This window comes from Sinohyriopsis cumingii, unplaced genomic scaffold (assembly GCF_028554795.1).
Source record: "Sinohyriopsis cumingii isolate HCF-2022 unplaced genomic scaffold, ASM2855479v2 utg002632l, whole genome shotgun sequence".
Lineage (NCBI taxonomy): Eukaryota > Metazoa > Mollusca > Bivalvia > Unionida > Unionidae > Sinohyriopsis > Sinohyriopsis cumingii.
In genome coordinates this window covers 192,630-212,991 of record NW_028316262.1, presented here as the reverse complement: position 1 = coordinate 212,991, position 20,362 = coordinate 192,630, and positions in this window count along the sequence as shown.

Genomic DNA, 20,362 nt, shown 5'->3' with positions numbered 1-20,362 from the left:
TCATCCTGAAATATTGAGTGGTATGTGTTTGTCCAACTTGTGACCATTTAAGAAGGAAATGCCTTAATGAAGTGTATCATCTCTGTCCGTCTGTAGAAGGGTTGAAATTCAAAGTTTTAGCAATAACTAGATTTTATCATCATGTAATACCATGCCATTGCCAAGGAAAACTCATGTTTCCTTTATTCCGTGCGATTTTTAACATGTAATTAAGATCAGTCTTGTCTCCACGAGAATGAAGACGAGTTGTTTCATGCCCTGGATCTTGGATACTAATTGTTAAAATATACAAACTTTGGCACTGTCCTACCACAGAGCAATTCCAAAAAGATAGCAAATACAAACAAACAAACAAAAATATTAAATAAGAAATTGAATTATATGTTAAGTAAACTGGCACAGCGTCTGATGTTAGCGAAGATGGAATATTTGGCATATGGTTACTTTCGAATGATGGACAAGAGAGGACAACTCATGAAACACGTGGCAATCCTCAGTGAAGATATGATCAAAGTCAAATTATGAAAATGTCAATACAGTTTGACATTATATAATGCCTTGGACATATTTAGATGCCTCGACAGCGACAGTTGTATGTACATCAGTCACCCTCATAGCCATCATCCAATCATCGAAAGGGACCATTTTGGCGCATGGACTGACAAACACACATATGACACTTTTGCAAACGGAGGTACCAGAAGTTAAGCATACCAATAGAGCGACCGACCAGGACGTGTGCACACCAAGTGCAAAGTCAAAGCAATACCACTAAAATATCGTTCCTTTCTAGTCGTTCACTTCAATTTCTTGCTAGACACTTAACAAACCGGGTAAGATCAAGCTTTTATCGTAAAATCGCTTTCATTGTCGATCTCTGGAACAAACATGTTTAAGAACATTTGGAAACAAATTATCCTCCCATTTACGAATTGAAAACTTGATCAGCTTCCAATCTTCCATTCACCATATGATAATTCCTTTAGACTATAAGTTTAATGCTCCGCGTCGGGTCAAAACCATTACGGCTAATTTCATCGATCTGTTCGGCAATGTAATAGAGAGAGCTGGCAAATGTATTTCCTGACCTGACTTCAATGGAGACCAAACGCGTGAAAAATGTTTTGCAACATAGTACGGAGACAATGCATTGTTCGTCGACTTTTTTGAGAGAACTTTTCAAGGTAAAGGTCAGATATGAATTGACGACGTATCATTACCCCTGGAAACAAAAATCTTAGACATAATACCTCTTTCCTTATAAAATGTGTGTTTGTTGGGCATATCGTATGTATGTGGGTATAGTTTGGATGTATAAATGATCCTTAACCTATGTAAATCTATGTAAAAATAATTGCAAGAATGATTCATTTAGGTCTGCGCGATTTCTGTTCCATTTGTATTTGGAGTGATGGTTACATTCTGTGTGAAGATGTTTTATTTCACATCCTTGCCTTTTCAAGACCAATGAACACGCTGCTATAGTCCTAAGTTAAGACAGCAAAAAGCAACACGCAGTATTACGAGAGCTTGAGATGGAATCGATGATCCCTACCCAGACCCTGAATGCAATGAAAGGCTTAGACCGTAACATTGCTTCAGGGAGGAGTTTACGGGTCAAGGAAAGAAGAACTACACTTCAGCTTATATTGGAGGAACAATCAGTCCCCAAGACAGCAGGGAAAAGGAGGGAAATCGAAGGTACGACAGTGGGAGCGACCTAGAACGCAGACTCTAACGATGTCCTCTACCCTCTGTAATTATATCCCATCCAGCACCAACTCGACTCTCAACAACAACAAGTCCAGCCACTGTAGGACCAAGGAAGGAACCTCATACCTTCAACACAAGTGATAACAACGAAATAAAGGGCAAGGCAGGGAGAGAGAGGAGGAAAAGAGGGAAGAAATTCCTAAAAGAGGCCCAAGAGGTGAACAGTATTAATAAAATTGGCCGCGAGTAGAAAATCAAAACCCCATCCGCAACATCCACAATCAGTAAACACAATTCAAGGTGCAAAGATACCAACCGCAACATGCAGCAGTACCATTACAATATGTGATATAAAACTAAGGAGCTTCGACTACACACACAGCACCATACCAACGTATTGAAGAAAGCTTTCGTCGAGCTATCTTACCTGCCTATACCTACATCGAAGAAACAGGTATCAATATATCTGCATGATCAGACAGTGGGACTGGGTAAGCTGACAGAGAAGCAGTTTGTTATCACGCCGAAGATTTCCGGATAGTGTCAGCAGCTACTGAGAGGCTAAATGCGAGGGACAACTTAAGCGGCTCACGTGAAAACAGCTTTGAGGCAGAACCATAGTGGTCACCCCTTCCTCCTAGCCAAGCCGATTACTACTTAGAGAATCTTTGAACTGTCGTCCCAGCTATTTACAGTTTGGCCTCCTTTGAATGACCTGGAAGTGGTTGACCTAATTGATCCTTACAGCATGAATGTACGGACAAGACGCAAGTTTGAACCTCCGAAACACCTAAGTCCATTCCTGCTCCCTTCCTCAGAAGTCAGACCTCTGCCTTTTATGAGCTACTAAACAAAATGGTATATTATGCCAAAGGGTTTTCACTTTGGATTGAATATCTTTTTTGACAAAGACTTGAACAATTCACAGTCATGATCAATTTGTTCAACAGTCGAAAAGAATACTCGAACATGATATAATTAAGACCACACAAATGTAAAGAGTCGCTCAGATTTCAAACTGTTTTTTTTCTGTCGGAATATGCATGTACATTATGCACACCAAATTCTAAAATAACGCAGAGTATGAAAATTTAAACCTGATCAGATTAAACCTAATTAAAATATGTGGCTTACACACAACTGGTTTTAGGGTATAGCCCAAATTAGACAACCGGACAGAATTTGATCGTTAGTACGTTGTGATGTCTCAGAGAGTTTTAGCTGACTTTTTTGAGATTCGAGCCGGCCTTCTCATCCTTTCCCGCGTCCAGACATGCCAATTAAGAAGCATGTACTGCATGCAGTAGAGCGTCAATGGGCTCCTCTCATTCGACGAAATATGAATGTCCTGTGCACACAGCGCAATCCCCGAGGTGCGTGTCCGTAAGCAACCATGGTGTAAACTCGTCGAGTGGAGACACGTTTCCCAGTCGACGATTAATTAAGAGGTCGGTGTATGCATACATAAATTAGTCGAAAAAGGCGAAGACATCCTTAACAACTTCAATCATTGATTGATTGATTTATTGATTGATTGACACTCATCGTTGAACCCGTAGAGCACGAGGGATTACAAGGGGAAGGATGCCAATAGCCTGGATTTAGGCTGGATGAACAGATTGCTGTCTGCGACGCCGGTCCCATTTGTATATAAATTTGCTTTATATAATTACCTAATTACCTCGGTACTTTTTCATTGTGCCAGTACGTCAATAGGAAATTTACGGAAATTCCAGAGGAATCTGGTTACCAATTTAATGATATCAACAGCATGAATTCGTTATTCATGACAAAATAGCTCAGCAATTGATCTTTCTTTCTTCAAAGCGGCTGTATCTGTCACAAATTAATTGTGACAAATATAATTATGTTTATGACCTTTCAATCAAATCTTTGGCACGGTGGCCAAATGAACTATGAAACAGATTCCGGTAAAATTCACCATTTCGAAAATGTTGGATTGAAAGAAAATCGCAAACAAGCAAAACAAGCAAAACACATACCACTCAAACAGCATTCAAAATTTCAGTACCTATTATATTAGTAATATAGCAAAAATGTTGTTGGTTTCATTATCAACACTTAATAGTTTTATCAATAGGCTCTCTAATGTCAGCACGATGTCCTTCACAGTATTAGCTACAGTGTAAAGTTAAAAATCCCATTGTAGTTTTGTAGTTACAGGATTTAGATTGCAACTTATACAACTGGTCATTTACATTTCTTGAGAAGGGGCTGTTGTTTTTCTTTTTTTTTCTTTTTTTTTTTGTTGTTTTTTTTTTAGCTGAACTGTTTTCTTTTCTTTTATTTTAATTCCAGATAATTATCTTTTTTTCTGTTAATATCATGAACATATTATTCATAGGTTACTGTATTTGTATGGGAAAATATGAACGAGTTTTTCGGATGGAATACTGCAAAAAATTGATTCTCCTTGAAAAATGTAGTAATTACTCGAACTTGCCAGACAATATGATCTTCCATAAGCAAAGCTATTAAAAAACAAGAAATAAAATATATTTTCGTTCAATATTTGGTAGAGATTCATATTTTGGACAAAAGTGCTTTGGGTTCGATTAGTAAATCGGACTCTGGCTCTAACCTGCAAGTTATGGAAATGAAATTAAAATACAAGCATGAAATAAAGTTAATAATGCTTGAGCTTGTAAGAGATGAAAGAGAAAGACAAATTCAAAAAGAAGAGAGAAAATGGAAATGAAATTTCAAATGCAAAAAGAAGAAAGAAGATGGAAACGAAAATGAAAATGCAGGAAAAAGAAATAGAGACACAAATGCAGGAAAAACAAGGAGAGATGCAAATGTAAGAAAAAGAAAGAGAGAGACAGATACAAAAAAGAGCTGATCATTCAGTTTTTGATGATACAATTTGTTTTAGATTGGTTCATCCTTTTAAGGAAAAAATATGATCAATATTTTTTGCATTTAAAAACAAACAGCAGGAAATTGAAATGGCGAAGAGAACAATGGACTTTATTATTACAAATTGTACTTATTTGCAAAGCTAGAACAGTTTATACTTTACTGTCAGTAGACGCAAGTGCTGACTGATATGTCATGACGGTTATTATCCAACTAGGACAGTGCCTATATTGTTTTTGCCTTATCACATTGTTCATATATCTAACTGTGTTCTCTAATCGTGATGATTTTAGGTGTATCTTCTTTTCCCCTCTCTAGCTTTGTAATCAATGCACACTCGCGCACCGTGCATATTTAAATTCTTTCATGCTCTAATGCAGTGCTGTCCAACCTTTTTGACACCATGGGCCACTGACAATTTGTTCTTGAAGCCGAGGGCCGCAGCAGAAAAATTAAAAGCAACGACTATAAATATTCACCATTGTTTACCTGGTTAAGATGATATACTATGAATGTAGACCATTGACTTTTTTATAACATAAATGCAACAAAAAAAAATGCTCGAGCTCTGGCGGACCATTTAAAATCAGCCTGCGGGCCGCAGGTTTGACACCACTGCTCTAATGTACTGTTGACGGATTATATAAACCCACCATCTTTCAAAAACTCAAAGTTTTAATTGACCTTATTGCTATTTTTATGTATATTTTGTGTTTCTATCGTCTCCATTGGATATGTTTGTCTTTGATATATTTTCTACGTTTTAGTTTTAGCACTTTCTTTATTTTGAAGGTATAATGTTTTCAGCTGGCCCCCAACTGATAGACAATTCATCACACACTGTCCATTTCACGATTTCACACTTTTCTCCGTTCATTCCTTTGGGCTTCTAAGATCTTTGCAGCCTTATATCTTTCATATTGTTGTCGTAGAGGAATAACTCCTTATCATAAACAATTCCCTCTGTATCTTCCCCCAGGCAGGACTACCAGTTTCTACTCTACAGGATCACCTAATATAATGTACGGATGATTACCTTTGCAGCTTTTGTTCTGTTTTTCTATATTTATAAATTCTAACTGCTTCATGAATTTGAAAATATATGTTTCATGTCAGTTATCATGTAATAGAATATGTTGATCCATGTTTTATTTGTGTTATGCCATACTGTTTCAGCTGTATTCATATATATTGAAATATAGTTATTGATATAAAATCATTAAATTATCCATGTTAAATGGTTTTCCTATATTTTGATTTCATTTTGAGTAAATAATTTACACATGCTAATTTTTAGATTTCTTTTAAAGCACTCCACTGTGTGTGATATCTCTTTATCTGAGTAAATTGAGAAGAATTCGATGTTTTCAGTTCGCAACAAATACTTTTTCTGTGTTTTGTGACGGTCGTTTTCTTGACTAAATTGGATCTCTTCAGGCGTTTGCTCTTTCAAGACGTGCTTGAACGTACTGTCGGAATCATCTCCATCTTTTATTTTTGCTTTTTCATCCGATATTTTGTTTGTGTGCTTGTTTTAGCACATATATACGTTAATGTATATTGATGTAATTTTCATGTTTGTATATTAGCAATGTCTTCCTTCCGACAGTCATCCATATGCCGTACATTTGTGCAGACAACGGGGTTTTGATTAAATTTCTTAAACGATGATTTTTGTTAGCCATTTAAAACGCTATGCAAGCAGCCAGAAAAATATTTGCCCTGCAGTATTGCTGTTTGTTTTTATCAATAACCAGCATGACATTCGTTCAAAACAGAAATGTTATATATTGTGAGTTCATATGTACTGTTTTAAATCAGAGTTTACTATGAATTCCGTCTGGGGTTTTTTTTTTGTTGTTTTTTTTTGTTTGTTTTCTTTTTTTTGTCGGATCGCGTAGACTGACAATATGATGTTTTGAGACTGAACTGTATATTTTGCCGTTTACACCTTCTGGCATTTGTCTCAATCAAAAACAATTTATTTTTCAGTTTTTCTGCACAGCCCGACCATTTTAGTACCGACGCTAACATAGTCATATCCCACCACTTGTTCGTAAGTGTGAAAATGGCAAGTGTTCCGTGACTATCAATATGTATGTAAAATGACGGGGAAAGCCTATGTCGCCACATTGAGTAACTAGGCATATCTAAAGCAAAAATGTCATTCTCGTTTATACCTGTCAGCATCATCATTACTTTGCAGTAGGTCTTTCTCGTGCCAGTTACTAACCTGTTTATTCTTCTAACCAACACTTCTCTCAGAATCTTGTGTGTTTATAATTAAACAATATCAGTATTTGACCGTAATTGAACGGGGTTTTTTTCTTCATATATTTCGTATAATTAGATCAACACCATTTTTTGGTGGTACATAATAATTTTCATCTGACAATATATAAATTCCGAGCAAATGTGAAGATGAATACAGCTTAATTGGGCCGGCGCCAAACTATCTGGCGCCCTAGGCAAGGTTAGATTCTGGCGCCCCCCCCCCCCAAATATTTCGGTGTTTCGGTCAGACTGAATCTACCCGATTATTTATTTCTGTATGAAATAAACCAGTATAAAAAACGACCCTCAATAGAACTGAAATTTATTTATTTATTTTTCAAAACTGTTGTTGATTTGGAGAAATGCGCCCCTGAAATCAGCGCCCTAGGCGGCAGCCTAGTTTGCCTATATGGTAGCGCCTGCCCTGAGCTAATGATATAACTTTTAGTATGCAATATAGAAAGTGGCAAGTGCCATAAAGAACAAACAAATATGAAGGAATTAGCCCTTTTCAATGCTGTCACTTATGTCTCAACTTGCATGAAAAATTATAAGACAATGCAATACTGGTTTTCTGTCCACTGTAAAATTCATCAGCAAGTATTTACAACTATATAGTTTCAAACTAAGCAACCGAAACAGCAAAACAATCAGGTTTAGTAAAATTCAATAAATATTTTACTTCCCTAGAACTCAAAGTGAAAATTTAAAGAAAGGTACAGTATTACGAATTAAATTTCAAATAATCGTAAAACTTCTATCACGAATCCAAAAATATATAGTGTACCAAATGAATTCAATCTTGAATGTGCTGTTGTTCCAATAGTCTTTAATATGCCGATGTACCAATAATCTTTCTGTATCACAATGATATAATCCAGAATGCCTTTAATTGAGTATTTAATAATCCCGAAGGAATGTTTATGTTAAAAATATTCATGAGCAATTTGTAATTCCAATGAATTATTTGAAATTAAAGATCTCTCTCAAATTATGTGGACATAACAGTAAAATACTTTATACTTTTAGCAACAGACTTTCTAAGTATTACTAAGATTCATCTTGTAAACATATGGAGCCTTCTAGAATGAAATTATCCATTATGTAAAATAATAACAAATGAATGTCTGTCTATTTTGTTGATTTTTAAAAAACATTTATTAACTTTCATCAAGATTCTTTATATAGATTCTCTCTTGAGTATGCTCACGTATCATCGCAGTAATACCCATACATGCATATATATACATACATGCATACGTACTTACATACATACATACATACATACATACATACATACATACATACATACATACCCTTTGTTATCTGCACAGAGTTTATGCATTCATCCATATAGACCATTAACATCCATGAAAGTGACATAGTTTTTCAAGTAATGTGACAAGCAAAGTGTATATAATTGTACTGTGTCTTGAGCATTATTATCAATCTCTTGCGATAGCTATCCAAATATTTTAAGAAGACTGTGCCGATATCTTAATATCACTGTGTGTCTGGGGAAAGTTCTGTACCCCCCCCCCCTCGCCTCATTGCCTTAAGATGCATGATAGCTCATGTTTCTTAGTAATTATTTGATCTGTAAATGGCCGGACAAACATATGTCCCGAAAATTCATATATTGTGGGGAATTAAATGTCATTGAACACATCTTCATTGCTTCACAATTCTGCCTGCTAATATGTAAGGTGTAATTTTTTTTTTCCTGTTCTGCTCTTGATGCCTTAGTATTTAACGTGAACTATAATGCATTACTACCACTGACACAGTATTGTGGTCAGGAGGTACCAAACAAGTGCTTTTGTTAGAAATAACAGTGCCATGCTAAGCTAGAATGGAGGAGGCTCATTAGTGAAAATTGGCTAAGCATCAACCACTCTTCCATGCGTGACAGCAGAAGGGATGAAAAAGTGGAACCTACTGGCTGAAATAGGATGTTGTTGCTTTGATCACAGACTTTTGGTGTGCGGTCATCGGGATAACAGGAACGAGCTGCAGGAAATTAGTCGCCATGGTTGGGAAACAGGCCGAAGGAAACCTCAAACTGCATTTGGCAGAAGAGAGAGGAGCTATGGAAAAAGTTATAAAATAAATGTGCAGCGCACACACACACACACACACACACACACTATAATCATCAATGCCTGATTGCACACTGTTCATCTGCAGCCAAATTACACACAGACATCAATGCCCGATTGGGCACTGTTCATAGGAAGGCATGTTTGGTACTAGTTTTAAAAAATATTTACTTTTTAGAATATTATGATTATGGCGTTACTGTCTGTGAGTATAATGGCAACAGTGTACAGTGACTATTCATGCTAGATACTGAGATATTGTCCTGGAATTAAAACATCTGTTAGTCGACAAGTTGCATTGTTTAGAGTTCAGTCTGAAAACCTATGACAACAACTTAGGTGTAAGTTTTTCGAGCCAGACGCGCTAAATTTATTTTTGTTTTCGCTTCTTATAAATCCCCAAAATAGTAAAATGGTCCGTTGAATCAGATTGCTGGAAATCGTAATGAAATGAAGAAAGAAATATACTTTATCTGACAAAATTGCATGAATATTTGTGTGCATTAATGACCATGTTTATTCACTAGAACAGCTCGGACTATATAAAATGTTTGTGAATTGTCAGTTTTATAAACTATTTGTTAAAAACCTTATGATATAATAAATGTATCGATCCAGATAAATGATTGTACTATTTTGCACATCTCTCATGAAACACTACATGCGCACTTTGATGGTTTCAGTGATATGTTAAAACATAATACAAGACATGTAATGTACAAAATTATCCTGATGAATTCGAAAAGAGGAGGTTACAACACATTTACAAAATTATCCTGATGCATTCGAAAAGAGGTGGTTGCAACACATGTACAAACTTATCCTGATGAATTCGAAAAGAGGTGGTTACAACACATGTACAAAATTATCCTGATGAATTCGAAAAGAGGTGGTTACAACACATGTACAAAATTATCGTGATGAATTCGAAAAGAGGTGGTTACAACACATGTACAAAATGTGCAAACAAACGAAAGTTGGAAAAGCATCACAAATACCTTAGAGCAACAGAAAAAGATTAGTTCAATGTGACTGTGGTATATTTGCGGAAAGTTTGTCAGTGAGAGAACATGTTAAGTAAAGATCCAAAACAGACTAATGTTTTAAAAAGATAATGGAAACATAAATTTGTATTAGTGATAATGCCGTTAAATATAATACTTCATCATGAAGGTCTTTCAAGGATTTCTTACGTAAATACGCATTAAATATATTCGCTATATAAATGTCAAAGGCATAATGACGTACAATAAATATTTACACTCAAAGATCACTTATGTATTTACTTTACTTGACTGTTTAAATATCAATGATATCCAGGGAGGAAGGATAAGGTTTTACATTCGAAGATTGTTTAGAAAACGTTAACAAGACTACTCATCAGAAACCAGCACGCTTAAAAGTGTTTTTCAAAGTAAAATGGTATAATTGGTTGAAATTATTGAATCTGGATATGAGATATTTACGAGCTGAAAACTTTTCCATTTCGAAGAAGATGAAACATTAAAATTAATTATACAAGACATCGAAGAAAAAGGAATGCTAGACTAAAGGAAAGGAGTGAGGGGCAATTGCATCCTGGAAGACAGATATACATAGATGCGTCTGCAGCATAAAAGAAAGCTAATACTGCGACAGTATCAATACATACAAATTAGGAAAGTAACTACTTTCAATAAAATAGTTAATTCACTTAAATTTATAGACGGTAACTAATAATTAAAATGTATATTTGTTCTTTAATCCTTTAATCTGATTGAACAGAATGTTAAAAAATCAAACCGTCAAGGTGCATCTTGTAATCAAAGTTAATCTCAGAAAATCGATGTCCTAGCAAAGGAATCAAGATAAAACTAAGTACAAACATTATACTGCTCAGTCATAAGCACATACATAATTTTTTATTATTTAGTAATTAGTTGAAAATGAACTTGTTAATTTGTTTGAAAATGTAAATACCCAGTTCACTATAGCCAAATAGATCACCAATGATACTAAATTAGTATCTAATAAAATCGAAACTGTGCAGACCAATAAAGGGTGGTCCATACATAGATTTACCCTATTACGTCAATACAGTATTAAAATAAAAAATAGATATGAATATATTGTTACAATGTATGCAATATTTCTAATAAGTCTGCCCCATACTGGTTTCGGGCTAAAGTTTTAAAAAAGATATCACGATCATTTCAAGGTTTCATAGTCGATGATGTACATTTACAATAGTTTTGGTTGAAACTGACGATGCACATGCTATTCGCCTTGTTGTTTTCTACCAACAAAGAGAGACACGCAAATAGCGTCATCTGAATGATGAACGGTGAATAAATCTAAAAACATACTTTCTTCGTGTTACTTTTTCCATTAAATACGTCTCTGCCTTGTGAAGTTACATTAAGAACTTAACAACTGAGAATGAATGAACTGTCCAGCTCCACGTACATATATGCTAGCATAAACTAATGCCTTAAGATTTTCCGTCTTATCACTTACGAATGCTTCGATTCATTTAAAACATTATATGAGGCAACAACATTACTCCTTTACAAAGTTTTCATTCAGCATCTTCGAATCAGATATTTCAGATGATAAGCATATGTATCCAAGATGAGTTCATTTCAGTCTAATTCGCTAATAAATAATATACGTAGAAGGATATAATAACCTTAGCTGGTGTCCTTTGAAGAAATCTGCAGTGTTTGCATCAAGACTAATAGCACGTTCCTAGATCTCTCCATGCTTCGATGAATATATCACGTGTCAAAAATGAGCTACTAAGTGTGGCTATGACATGCAAGACTAAGCGAGGATGTTATAGCGAGGATGCTATGCAGTTGAAAGAGATAAAATATGACAAATTATTGGAGAAGACTAAATTCCAATTATTTATTATGTACGTAGATACTAATAAATTGTGTTATAGCTTTTATGTTCCAACATTTACCCGTGAAATACGTCAGATGGCGGAGAAGGTAACATGCTAAGTGAGTAGAGCAGAACGTGTTAAACATCTCTAGTAATAGCAAAGGAGCGTACATTGTACAATTTGATATGACAATCGATAAAGACTTGCATTGCTATTCAAATACTACGATCTCTTCGAAGAAATATCTTGCCTAACTGCAAGAGAAATTTAAAAAATAAAACAATGCAACTAAACCAAATGTGCCTAAGTTGCTGTGCACTCTGGAAAGCAAAACTGAATTCCCAATTCTTTGCAAAAACCGAAACATTTATAAACTGATTGAACTGAAGTTGACAAAATTACACAGATTAATGCTTTTCATTTATCACCTGTACAAAATTACACAGACTGATACTTTTTATTCAACAACTGTGACTGAAGTTTTATGTAGCACCCTCTTCGCTAGCCAAGGTTATGACTTTAATCCAATCTACTCCTTGGCGAATCGTTCAGACTTCATGGGTTGTCTCCCTTGGTATGAAAAATCTATTCTAACTAACGATGTGCATAGTACGTCGGCTGAAAATGGTGGAGACAGTTCCTTAAAAAGAATATTTATTAATTTTAACATCTATATTATGACTACATAACAGAGGGAAGCCGTTACATGATTATTTGAGGGAAAATATGTATTTGTACAAACACGGGCCGGCAGTGGAAAATTGCTTATTTATGAGTCCAGTCCAGTTGTGTGCTACCCTTGTCTCGATCTTGCAGGAACATTGTTCAGATTTGAACAAATTTATTTTTAATTGGATGAGGTAGCTTGCAGCCGCATCAGATGAAATTCACAGACCCAAAGCACCGGAATATCTGAACGAACCTCCAAGGCGTAAATAGGGTTAACACATCGGAACCTTGGCTAGATAATATAGCACATAACGATCCAATGAAATAAAACGGCAAATGACGATTCTAGAAGGACGTCTGCAAGGCAACAAACAAATGTTGGCAAGCCAACTGAAACCCTGTGGGATAATATTATCATGAAAATATGTTCAGACTAAAGAAATATGGCTATTACATAAAGATTTTAAATTTGCAATTGTCAAGAATAACGGATAATTACCTAGTTCCTTTCTGATGACACGAAAATAATTTAATAAGATCGAAAAATCTGAAATTGAGTTAGGATAACATAAAGAACAGCTTCTGACATTTGATCTAATCATTGTTAATTACGAAGCTGAAGTTTCAAGCCACCAGAAAAATTAAGAAGCCCAAGACTTACAAAATATACAAGTAAATAGGTAGGCCTAATTACCTATATGGTTACTATTTTTAATGATTTTATCTTTCGATAGACAAACATAGCTTTATTTGCCAACATTTACCCGTGAAATTTAAGTTGAACGTAACCATTATCTACATATTCACTTCTGGCTTTTCTGACGTGTTCTACAGAAGTCACTATTGTTTTTAAAGGGCAGTTGTTTCCTTCTTGATTTTTATTAGAAGCTGAGACAGCTACACCTTTTGTTTTATGTTCTGTGTAGCAATAAAATGCTTGAAACTGCTCCAACAGCTTTGGACTGTTGTATTTTTGTCAGTTTCTAGTGCGTTTAAAAAATTTAAAACTCATTATACAATACGGACTGTTTTTAATTCTTCAGATGTAAACTGATGGCTATTTAAGAAAGTGTAATTCCTTTAAGTTTTAACCAGCTCATTAACAAAAGAAGATGTCCACTTACATGTCTCACTCTAGACAGCTGATAGGATATAAAAACGTTGTCTATAAGGTGGAGATAAGTGGAAAACGTGATTAAAAAAATACCGTCCTCACGAGAACATTTAAGTAAATTTGCACACATCGAAACTGGTAATTGTCCTAAGGTCTAAATCGGAGCAAAGCCAACGTATCACCAGTGCACTCTCAATAATATATATATATATATATATATATATATATATATATATATATATATATATATATATATATATATATATATATCACACCTATATTTAATATACTTCGTCATCTTTTTTATTATCTTAGTCCAATTAATGATTTTGCATGTATATTTAATTTTTCTTTATCTAATGTTGAATTTAGTAGATTGCATTCATCATCTGAAGACTGCTTCAAATCTTAATGTACTTTCGGTTAATTCAGCATTTGTTATGTTGAGTCCGTACCGAGGGATCGTGCACAAGTTAAAATAGCTAAATTGTGTAACACAAGAAAAGCTATTACATATTAAACAATGACCTTCCAAATGAATTTGGATGTATGATGATAGAAAAGTGAATAATTACAATTTAAAGGTATATAGAATCAAACTCAAGAAAATGACAGCCATTACTGAAAAAAAAAATCGACGTGAAGCTCGTACATGACCTGTATGTCTTCTTTTTAGTTAGGAACAAACAAAACTTCTTCAGGATCTACTTGACGTTACTGGTTTCTGTATGTGGATACTGAGCCAAAAACGATACAAAAAACTCACCCCAAACAAGAAAATTCAAAGATTCAAGTATATAACGTAAAAGCAGAAAAGAAATATTTATTCTCACCTCGACTCCAGTGCTTGATCCTGAAGCTGTATAATTAGATATTATGATTTATCACACTACCTGACAAGTTTTGCTGTTCGTACCCTCTTATTTGGCACCTTCACCAAATCCATATGTGTAATCTCCTCCAGAAATAAATCACTTATTTTTTGCCTTTCTTCTTTTGTTGATTTGTTTGATCTGCAAACTGCAAAGATATGTAATTGTGGAGTTTCCCTTATGTTCTTTTTATCTCGTATAAAGTCTACTTTAAATATGCTGTTACTTAATTCAAATTACATGCCTGAAAACAATTAGGAAAGGCACATCTAATTAAAATGTATAGTACGCTAAAAGCATGAAAAGCCTATTACAATGAACCAATTTAGATTCAAATACGTATGCAACTGTATTCCTAAGGAACGTTGCGTATTTGAATATGGAAATTGCGACATGGGCTCTGCTTGAAGAGAAATTTTAAATATCTGCAAGCAAATATTCAAGGGGATAAAACTGGCGCCAAAAGAATAATTGCCAATTACAACGGAATAAAATACAGCATTACATGTAAGTCAGTTTGCAAAAACATGACAATAAATGCTTAATTTTCTGCTGATTTAGACATAAAATAGAAAGTACTGTGATAAAAAAATTTTTTTAAAAAATTGACAATTTTGGTGGCCTAAGTGGTCAGAGCGTCTACCTCGGATGTGGGAGGTCGCGGGTTCGAGCCCTGACCGAGTCATACCAACTAGTTGTAAAACTGATACTAGCAGATGCCTCGCTTGGCGCGCAACATTGAGAGGATAGTATTAGGACTGGTCGGCCTGGGGTCAGGATAATGTGACTGGGTGGGATATGACGTTACATGTTTACAGCGTGATGCCCCCGTGCTATACATCACTATAAACTGCCAAACTGCAGACATCGTAACGATATGACTGAAAAACTGTTAAAGCTACGTTAAAAAATGTCCAAATCACAAAGCAAAACGAGTTTACACGAAGCCGCATTCCTAACAGAGAAATCAGTTAAGAGGATCTGAAAGTAAATTTGTACTTCAACGTTGTCGCTAGACCATTAAATGCAAAAAGAAAACGCCAAACAAATACATATGTCAAGCGGCATGTTTTTCGTTTCAAAGGCAATTGAAGGAATATGGTAGACACCGATATATATGGACATGTTATTCTTAAAACAATATTTGTCTGTAAAATTTCAAGTCTACCATAAATTTTAGCGACATGCAAGAATGGGGGGGGGGGACGCCTCCATGTGGTGAAACTCCCCCAAGCCATCCTGACGCCCCTGCGCTAGAAAATGGACTCGTCTTTATACATCAAGGTTGCCCAGGTCACACAGTCCTCGTGAATGGCGCCATTGTTGGATGGAGCCGCAAGCATGATTTCTGTGCAAGAATATTACTCTTTTTTTGTGCATCTTCCTGTAAAAGTGTTCAATCCATTTGTTTGCAGTATTTTTGAGTGGAATTACCTAAAGAAAACAGGGTACGTATGCTTTTTTTTTTTTTTTAACATTATAGTATAGAGATGCGTTATGTATAATATTTCATGATTCTCAGCAGTTGTTAATTCGACCTATTGTTAAATTGTCAATGCTGTACCATAAGGGCAAGACGCCCCCTACAGGGGACGTGTTGCCCCATAACTGTTAAAATGTTGTACACTTTTTAACTAACCGTTCATACGCCAAAAATTATTCTATACTTTTTTTGCAGATGGTGCGAACTTACAGACGGAAAACTAATCGAGAAAATTATGGGACACCAGCTCTAAAAGCGGCTCTTGAAGCAATTCATTCTGGAACTTCACTGAAAGCTGCTGCCAGGAATTATGAAATTTATGCTAAAATTTTGCGAAGACATAAAGATTTGAAGGTTTCGCAACCTGGAGTGTCAAAACTGGGAAGTAAGGCTACTGTTTTCAGGCTTGATTATGAGTTACTTGTAGTTGAGCGCATCCAGTCCATGGGAAAGGCATTACCTGGACTTACCACTATTGACGTACAGCGTTTGGCATACGTCTTAGCAGTTCATTCTTCCATTTCAAGGCAATGAGAGAGGTATTAATTGGCTGAAAGGCTTTATGAAAAGGCATCAAAATCTAGCCATTACAGCTCCAGATGCAACCAGTGGCAGCAGAGCGGTGGGCTTTAACGGGCCACAGGTAGCCAATTTGTACCAAGTGTATAATAAATCTCTTGACTCAACACTTGTTGATGGTCTCAGAATACGGAACATAGATGAAGCAGGCGTTAGTACTGTCTACAAGCCAGTAAACATCGCTGCATCAAAATATGTTAGATCACCTGGTAAAGTTACAAGAGGTGAACGTGGTCAAACTATTACTGTAATATGTGTCATGAATGCGTCCGGTACCTTTGCACCGCCAGCATTTATCTACCCACTTAAACGAATGGTTCTATCACTGATGAATGGCTCACCAGCCGGAGCACTGGGCTTGTGTAGTCATATTTTCTTGCAATGGCTGGAACATTTCACTTGTTTTGTGAAATCCACGAAGGACTCTAAATACATTATTCTTCCTGATGGGCACTATAGCCATAAAACGTTGGAAGCTGTTTTCTGTGCAAGCAAGAAACGGATTGTGTTGATAACCTTTCCTCCCCATTGCACATATCGGCTCCAGCCTCTTGATGTTGAAGGCACTAAAAAGTGCTTTCAGTTTGGAGTCTAGAAACTGGACGACAAGCAGTCGAGGAAGACGAATAAGTGCATTTGAAGTTGCTAAAAAATTCTACAACATATAACCGATCTGCCAGTTTACATAAAGCTATTACTGGTTTGTAAGCCTGTTGACTTTGGCCTTTTAATCCGAAGAAGTTCACAGATGACGATTTCACTCCTTCTATGGTAACTGATGAACCTCAGCCAGTATCAGATAGGCCTAATGCGTGTCAACAAGCACTACTTCTAGTAATGCAGCTTTGTTTCTATTTGCCAAAATGTTAATATTTCTTTCTTTCTTATTATTCCTGTCACTCTTTGCGCGCGCGCGCTGAGTGTTCGAGGAAGCTCTTCTCTCTAGACCGTCGGTAACAGAATGAAACCTATTAGCTTCTCCACGCCGTTTAAGAACTTGTATGTATGTATGTATGTATGTATGTATGTATAAACTCCGGTAAATTGTAAAATTTTAACGATACTATTTAGATTTTGCCCATATGTTTTAGATTGATTATATTACGCAAAATTGTGTAAGAAATATGAATTGATGTTTACGTACGTCTTGACAGTTGCTAATAAAATAATTATTAGTAAACATGTTTACGAGATTCGTCCTTTTTGTCACTGTACATATCGGTCAGATGGTATCTCAGAAGAATTAAACTGATTCTTATTGGATGCATTCGGTCACGTGAATATGTATTTTAACATATTAGAACGAGTACTATGGTCAGTTATGTGGGGGTATGTCGTGAAATATAGTCGTAATAGAAGGTGTATATATGGAAAGAACTGAGCAATCAAATTCATTCCTTGTTCGAAGTGATTCTTATTGTTTGTGTTCCTGTTGCAACATCAAGTCTGCAGAGATGTTTTATGTTGTATTTGAGAGGAAAATATTTATTATGTTCATCAGAAATAGAAAGTGTTCATTTTTTTTTTTTTATAACTCTAGTATTATTCTGGAAATATTGTGAATTATTCCTAGTAGTTCCGGACAACACCGTTTTGTCAACGTCATGATTCTTGACGGACCGGTACATTTCAGGTTCTGAAGTTATACCGAACCTTTCCTTCTTTTGGACTTTAATATAACTCTTTCAGTATTATTTTGGATTCACTTTATAATACTGTAAGTTCCTCACACATTTTCATTTGTAATATTGATTAAATTATTCGTTAAGTTTTACAAAACTTGTTGGTTTTGGTTCTTTCTGTTACTTAGTTTATGACCATAGAGTCGTGGGTGTGTATGTGTGCATGGGCGCCCGCAGAATAGGTCACGGGGTGTCACGGGACTCCCCGGAAATCTTATATATATATATATATATATATATATATATATATATATATATATATATATATATATATATATATATATATATATTCCGACAAGTTTAATCATGCAAAGGAAGCTGAAAGTATGTCACAAGATTCTGTTCACAACGCTTAGTGAATATTAGCGTTAGTTTCAGACTGCTTTCGCACGGAACTACGCAACTAACTCTCCCGGCCATGACTGACTGACATCCACCCTGAAAAAAATCATGCAGGCGCACGTGTGTGTGTGTATGTGTGATCCCAGTGTGCAATGAAAGTTTTTTTTACAAAAATATTTGGTAAATATTCAAATATCTATTCCGGATGCCTGTGTATGCGGTGAACTAGGGACAATTACTCTCAAATACTTAAGGTTGGTTTACTTAAGTAAAAGTTGGTTTAGAATTACAAGTTGCGTAAATATTAGTCCCAGCCTAAATAAGTCTAAAAGATGGAGCAACTGGATATAGAAAATAAAAATCCGCTGAAGTCAAGATTTTAGTACAAAAAAATCTTTCTTTTTTATTCATTGTAATAAATAGAATTAGCATTCTATTATGTTTGCTACATCTATACGTCTTAATGTTTAGAGTTATAGTTATCAATCTGAGTTTCCTGTGGTTTTATCCACTCAGTGTTTGATATTTTGATATTTATGCTCTGGTATACCACAATATAAATGCACAAATACCTTAAATGGGATGGGAAGGGTCAGATAAAACTAAGACTAGGTTACAGTTTTAAAAAATAATAAATTTGAAATTTCTATTTATTGTTCTTATATTTCTAATAAGATCTCTATTTTTAATGAATGAAATAATGTTTTAGTCAAAGTGGAAATAATAAATGGTGAAATCTTGGTATCATCCGTGATCTGAGGATATTTTGTTTTAGAAAAAAAAAAATAGTAAATACCACATTGTTTCGAATCTTGCTGGTGACAGTTTTTCTCCCTGACAATAGTTTAACTCACGCATTATGACCTATTTATTTTCTGGGCACAAACTAATCTATCATTGATAAATAGTAGATATATCCGCAGTATAACTAACCTTTCCCCTACCCGTTCACTTCTCGGGTCAGTTTCGCGGCTAGTCAGTGCATTAGTACTTCTCGCGAGGATCTCGTGCAAATGGGATGCTGCCTAATTGTGACGGAAGAGTGAGGTTAAATTATCCAAATATGCTTAATTAGTAAACAGCATGATATTACTGGGCTTTTTTTTTTTTTTTTTTTTTTTTGTTTCTTATAACATCAGAGCTTTGCTGCTATGTGGCTAATTAACTGGGTTGGGACAGCCTTTTCAATAGGCAAATGGTATTCATTGACATGAAGTTTACATTTTGCCAAATATACCGAGCTTATATACTGTACAGTACAGTAGGGATGCCATATTTGATCTTTTTCCCGGACATGACCTCCGTTTGGGTCCTTAAATCTCGGTACAGATACTGATACAGATACACACACTCTCCTAATCTTTGAAAGTTCTAATATGGTAACGCTAGTTATGACATATATCAATCAGTTTATGAACACCAGTGGTGGGCATATAACGGTCTTCTGATCTGCCGTCCATAGGTCCATCAGTATGTCACGTATTTCCTGCCAATTTTCAGACAATGCCTTGAGGTACATCTTTGTTACATGAATTGATGTTTTCTTACTAACATTTGTCAAGTATAATGATTGATTGATTGATTGATTTTCATTATCTCTTAAATAATAAATCAAAATGATATACAACTTTTATCCATCTGCTGGTTCTATTTTGTTAGCTGGGATGTATTTATAATGACTGTGAGTCTAATAACATCAAGCAATATTGTTATAACTACTTCTTTACATCTTCGCATCATTTATTTCTAAAATACATATGGACCAGACTTTTTCATGTACATCATA